The sequence below is a fragment of the Tupaia chinensis genome, unplaced genomic scaffold (assembly GCF_000334495.1).
Source record: "Tupaia chinensis unplaced genomic scaffold, TupChi_1.0 Scaffold144255_1, whole genome shotgun sequence".
Taxonomy (NCBI): Eukaryota; Metazoa; Chordata; class Mammalia; order Scandentia; family Tupaiidae; genus Tupaia; species Tupaia belangeri.
This window is the reverse complement of record NW_006204113.1, coordinates 5505053-5512279: the sequence shown is the minus strand read 5'-3', so window position 1 is coordinate 5512279 and position 7227 is coordinate 5505053.

Sequence of the window (7227 nt, the reverse complement as noted above, 5' to 3'; positions counted from 1 at the left end):
GAGCTGCCTTGATCATTTCGCAGAACTACAGACCCAATCCAGACACACAATTCAGGACATTTTCAATGTCCAGAAACTTAGGAACTCTAAAGGTACCTACTTCCTATTGGGAAAATCTAAAATTTTTTGTGAAAGCTGAGTTGTAATATGTCCCTCTAAAACTGCCAAACCTCTACAGTTTACAAGCGTCTGGGCAACATAGCTTGGGAAGATAATTACTCAACTAAATGACTTGTGGGACCAGATGGCCCAATGGTTATGTTGCTGGACTTCCTTGAAGTTAAATGTGGTTCAAGTCCCAGACCCATGGCTTAAAACATGCTGGACACATATGCATGTGTGGCCAAAATCCTAAGAAGAGAATGGAGGAGAAGGGATTGTGGCATGGGCACACTCCCATCCCCTTCCCCCAGGATGATTTCTACTGTCTCTTTTTCTGGTGAGTGCACACACCCTATAGCAAAAATCACAATGAATAAATAAATGACTTGCTTTAGGTATAAGATAATAAGTTGGAGTTAAAATAAGTAAACAGTGAGGATTTTAGTGAGCTGAAATACACAATTACCTTCTAAAGAAGCTTCTAATCTGAATAACTATTTTGAAAAAGAGTGACCTGGTTCATCGGATTTTCTAATTCTTCAAGGAAAAAAAAAAGAAATTAAATGCATATGTAAGATTCCCCAGTTTTTTTCAATATTGGCAATGAATTCAGCCTCAAAATACTATATTGACTAACACTACTAGCAGAAAAAGAAAAGAAAAGAAAAATGCACTAGCAACTGAATTTAACCTCTGTCCTTAGATCTAAACTCTGCATCTTTTCTTATCCAACAGGTGTCAAGTATTTGGAATAACAGCTATAGGACCTTGATTTCCTTTTTTTCAGGCTAATTTATCTTTCTATCTCTGCTTCCTAAGATTATCTCTATATGATTTAAATTCTATAATCTTTATCTTCACTGTTGCCCGTTAAGTTTCTCTCCTGTTGACCAGTTTCTTCAATGAACTAGGGTAGACTCAGCACCAATGAGGGATCTGACATGTAACTTTTCTACGAGTGCATCATACTTGACACCTGTAGTGAAAGAACATTTAGTAAGTCAGGAAGTCCTCCATTCTCTGGATGTGCATTTATGAGTATATACACTCAGATTCCCACTTGCCTGTGCACACACATGTACATACAAGGAAGCATACACACATAGACAAACTTAGTATACACCCTCACAATTTACACTGTTAGATATCTTCTAACAGTATAAGTGCAGTCTTCTAAATTCATATTAACTGATTCTGTCATTCTCTATTTGTACTTCATCATAGTTTTATGCTATTCATAAATTTAATAACATATTTCTATGTCTTTATTAAAGGAATTGTTCAAAGTTGACTATGCTAAATGCAAGGATAGAGCTTAGAGGCATAATATTAATGACCACTTACTTGTTATTGAGCTATTAAACAGACACTCTCAAGGTATAATAATGCAACCACTTAAGGCTGACCTAACTTCCCTAGCTCTTCTTTCTGGATATCATACTTTACTGAAACCTTAAACACTCATTATTTTTGGGACCAGCAGTTAGCGTAATGGCTATGTCGCTGGACTCCCATGTAGTCGACCACGGTTTGTGTCCCAGACCCGGTGGCTTAAACTCACGCCGGGCACATGTGTGTGCGTGCCCAAGATCCCGAGAGGAGAATGGAGGAGAAGGGATTGTGGTGTGGCCATCCCCCGTGGGGGGTGATTTCTCGCTTTCTGTCTCTCTGTCTGTCTCTGTCTGTCTGGTGAGCGTATGCGCCCTATAGCAAAAACTCTAAAAAAAAAAATTAATTAATTAAAAAAAAATAACACCCATTATTTTCTTGGTACTCTAGTCCAGTCTCTGCAACCTGGGAGGAAAACATAACTATTTGCAGATGCTATTCTGCACCATACTGCATACTGTGTGGGCCCACAGAGTTCCAGACCACCATGGGGAGCACAAGAAACACTGATTTCCAGATTCTTTTCATCTGATCATCTCATGTTTTCTAGCAGTACTTCATGCAAGAAATATAAAGTTCCCAAAGTGCTACAACAGGGTACATTTTAATGATGAAATCCCCAGAAACTTCTCTGATCTGTTCTTTCTGCTCTACAAATAGATCAAGCACCTTCACTGTAAGAAGTCTATACTCAGTCTTCTCCCCTTGGCTTCCATAGGTGGCTTCTTATTTTAATTTCAGTTCAAATGTCACCTTGTGAAGAGACTGGCCCTATCTCATCAGGGTCTCTTATGAGCTGTGGATATTGGCAAGCTACTCAATGTCTCTGGGCGTCTGTTTCTTCCTCTGTAAAAGAAGGGTAAAAATGCTACCCACTTCGCTTTTGTCAAAATTAAATGGTTTAAGAAATGCAATGTTCTTAGACCAGTGTCTTTACATATTAAATTACTATTATTATTGCAATTATTACTGTTATTGGAACATTTGCTTCCCTTGACCACAGTCACTGTCATATATTTACCTATTTATTACTATCTCAAATGACCTTATTCACTTTTTACCTGTTGATTTTAGATTACCCTCAACCTGACATGTAAACACCTTGAGAACCAGCTTGAATCAGCCTAATGGAAAAGCCCTTGACTAGGAGGATGCCTGACACGCTTAAGGAAGAACTCAGCACTATCAGCTGAAAGATAGAATGCAAGCACAAATGAAAGACACACTCTTCCAAAGTAGTGACATATTTCTTTGTGTACAGATACACCAAATACATTTTAAAAAATTTGAATTTAGGAATCTTCTAGTTATCTTACACTTCATGGAATATAGATTTATTTTTCAAATTTGGCCTATGTACTCTTAATTGTTTTCACATCAGAAGAGAAGAGAGTGCAAAGGAGGGTTATATTCATAACTGAGGAACATCAGCATGATAAATAGAGAAAAGCCCTAAGAATACAACTTAGCAAGTATATTGTAAAGCAATCAATAATTCTCCAAAGGAAACGTGGCACATCATCATATAAATATAAACAATGGGTTATTTGAGGATAGTTTGTCCTAAGAAAGTAATTTAATCCTGATTCTCATACAAAAAGGCTTAAAAATTTTGCATAAATAAATCATGGTATTTTACACAATGAAATATTCTGTAGAACTCAATAAAATGTTAAATTTATATATATGCCATAAGAAATATGGATTAGCATTTGAGAATAAAATGTTCAGAATTGTTAAGAAAATATATATCTTTTATGTAAAAAAATTTAACTCAAAATATCACTCTTTCTTTCACTTTTAAGTGTGCATGTGTGTGTGTGTATGTGTGTGTGTGTTCATAAATAGGAAAGGTAGCAGAAGAATGCAGAGTTACAGTGGGGCCAGCTCGTGGCATGGTGGCTAAGGTGGCTGAATCCCACATGTCCAACTGTACAGTCCAGCTTGTGAAACACATCAAGTGCTTGTGCATGCATGTCCAAAGTCCTGAGGAGAGAGTAATGGAAAAGATGGGATTGTGGTGTGACCATGCCCTGTAGGGAGTACCTTCTTGCTTTCTCTCTGCCTCTCTGTCTCTCTGTCAAGCACATACACTCTCTAGCAAATAGATTTATTTTTCAAATTTGGCCTATGTACTCTTAATTGTTTTCACATCAGAAGAGAAGAGAGTGCAAAGGAGGGTTATATTCATAACTGAGGAACATCAGCATGATAAATAGAGAAAAGCCCTAAGAATACAACTTAGCAAGTATATTGTAAAGCAATCAATAATTCTCCAAAGGAAACGTGGCACATCATCATATAAATATAAACAATGGGTTATTTGAGGATAGTTTGTCCTAAGAAAGTAATTTAATCCTGATTCTCATACAAAAAGGCTTAAAAATTTTGCATAAATAAATCATGGTATTTTACACAATGAAATATTCTGTAGAACTCAATAAAATGTTAAATTTATATATATGCCATAAGAAATATGGATTAGCATTTGAGAATAAAATGTTCAGAATTGTTAAGAAAATATATATCTTTTATGTAAAAAAATTTAACTCAAAATATCACTCTTTCTTTCACTTTTAAGTGTGCATGTGTGTGTGTGTATGTGTGTGTGTGTTCATAAATAGGAAAGGTAGCAGAAGAATGCAGAGTTACAGTGGGGCCAGCTCGTGGCATGGTGGCTAAGGTGGCTGAATCCCACATGTCCAACTGTACAGTCCAGCTTGTGAAACACATCAAGTGCTTGTGCATGCATGTCCAAAGTCCTGAGGAGAGAGTAATGGAAAAGATGGGATTGTGGTGTGACCATGCCCTGTAGGGAGTACCTTCTTGCTTTCTCTCTGCCTCTCTGTCTCTCTGTCAAGCACATACACTCTCTAGCAAATAAAAAAAAAAAGACAAAAAAATGTTATAGCGGTGGTTATTTATAGGGAGAAGCAGAGGATTACAGGTTAAGAAAGTCAAAAGGATCTCTAGACTTATGGGTAACATTAATATATTTATAAGACTAATGTATTTGTGCCTCGTTTTACTGATAAATTATTTTCCATGAAAGAGTAATAGAGAAAACACATTCATCACACGTATGGGTATTGTTGTCAAATTCTGTTTACATAGTAGACTTCTATGTAGTTAGTACAGCCATAATACTTATCAATACCACTTAACCAAAATGAAGATCGTTTGGAACATATTATCCTGAATAAACTTAGGCTATATTGAAATGAATGTAGTCTCTTTTTCAAGTGCATATAAACATCTGTTTATATCTTTCAAAATTTGGCAGTAGGCTGCTGGTAAACTGACTGCTGCATATTTATTCCCCACAATTTCTTTTTCTAATCCTTTGAAAATGAACATTTTTAAAAAACACTTTCATTTTAGGGGCTTCTCCTGCAGTCTCTAAAAATCCTAAAAGTTTGATGATTTCAATATGAAACCTCTTTTATTTTTTTCTTTACAACTTTCTATTCTATCTGGGTCTAGAGATAAAGACATTTATTTGGCTGAAAAAAAAATGTATCCCCACCCTAACGATGAAAAATTAGGTACAAAATATTTGCAAAAGACTGGAAAAGTAGAAAGCTACGTATTTGTCTTTTGTCTGATATGGGTAAATATACTGCTATTTGCCCCAGTACCTGTCCTATTTCTTCCCTTTTTTTTCTTTTAGTTTATTTGTTTTTTCATGAGAGTGACAGTGAGAGAGAAAAAGTACACTCAACATGATCTTACACAGCAATTCCCTCAGTCTCAGCCAGTCAGGACCATGGGGTGCATGTACTCAAGCGTATAGGTTGACCCAGGAACCGAACTTGTGATTTTCCACACGGATCCAGCTATTCCTGAGAAGTGGATTACCACTGCACCACTGAGCCTGATCATCTTTCTTTGAACAATTTTGTTGCAAGCACAGTTTGCCCTGTCTGTCCTGAAAGTCTCAGTTAATTTGGTCCTTTGTTATTCTTATTTTCTACCACACCTGTACTCCTTTTTAGGCTTGACCCTTTTGTCTATCTCCTGGCCCCATTGTTATCTTATTTATTTATTTATATTTATTTATATTTGTTATGCAGCTTACTGAGATTGCCCCAAGATGTGACAGTGGTTTTCTCAGGTGATTCTCTTTTCTTCCTCATCTGGAGTACTTGTGATCCTTTTTGTGGTCAAATTTTCCATTGTTAAACTTCCATCCCATTTGAGCCACATCCTGTGATAGTCGCTAGCTGCAAAATCCTTCCTCTTTTATGAAATATACTCTTCGTTCTCTTGTGGCCTATGATAAAAGCCTCTTTGACATGGTCGCTCTGTCCTAAGGTTCTCATCCCTTCCTGAGCACTGATATGTCTTTGTTGGCCATAATTATATCCAGAGGGGCAGCTATACCCACTGTTTTACCCACTACTGACACTGTCAGATGCTTGATTGTGACTCGAATGAGATTTCCACTTTGTATCTGGCTAACATTATAATATCTAGTGATGTTTGTACCTTATTTTTTTTTTTCTTGCCCCAAAGTCCCATAGTTATCATCATTTGTGGTTTCATTTTTGTTTGTCTCTACTTTAACCTTATCCATGTATGGTACCGTGTGTGGAGTCTGAAAATCCTGACAGTTACATGTTAAGAATTTTCTTCAAACTGGAAAGCAAATGGGATCAAAAAGCCGTGACCATTTTTCTGTTGTTCTTAAGAAGAAATATTTTTGTGTCTCTCCCAAGAGGTAAACTGCACTGAGGAAGAAAAAAATATGCAAAGGCTGAAAATCCTGTTACATGTCTTTTTTTTGCTTAGAAATCATTTTTGCTATTTTCTCAGTTTTATAAAAGAATGAAACAGCTGTGAGATACACTGTGTTAACTATTTCTCTTCTTATTTCTTCCTCTGTGTGTACAGCCTAGTTTATAGTTTTCAGTTACCCTGGCAGTTTGAGGAGTCCACTCAATTGAGCTCTGACTAGTGGAATGTTCGTGAGGGGTGTGCACAATTTCAAGGCCTTGCCCCTGTGAAACCTCCCACTTGGTCTTTCATGCTCTGACTTTTCCACAACCTGCGACTGAATTCACAGGATTATGGGGCTAGATCTAGCAGACGGGCAGAGCCCACAATGGAGGGCATTGACATACCCATGACTGGCGTGGAGATCTCATTCTGTTCCATGTACTTCAATCTAGCATCTGTCTTCATAGTCCACCCAAACTATAATTCCTGACATGACAGTATTAACTCCAAGTTATAATTTTAAAATCTATATACTCTTATTCTCTCTATTGTATTTGTTCCCATTTACCACATCTTCCTTCTTCCTTAGATTTCATTGCATGACTTTATGCAGTTCTCTCCACCCTTGGATTTCATTAGGTGACTTTATGCAATTCTCATCTCCCCTCACTAAAAGCTCTCTAACTCTATGAACTCTTATGATAAGGTGGATATTCACAAAGTCTTGTTATCACTCACTTATCACTTAGCAAGTTCTCCCCTGTATTTAATTCTATTTCTCTGGTTTTTAACTACTATGTAATGACTCACTTCAAAATCTGGCCCTGGACTCCTCAACTTTTTGTTTGTTTGTTTGTTTTTGTTTCTTTAACAACATAATGTGCTTTTATGGTGGGTACTGGTAATAGTGCACTACTTACATTTCTGTTGACACGCTATATTAGTAGAAGCCTCTCTTCTCGGATATGAGCTTCTCTGCCTTCTATTATCAAACTCTTACTTTCTTCCCAAGGAGAT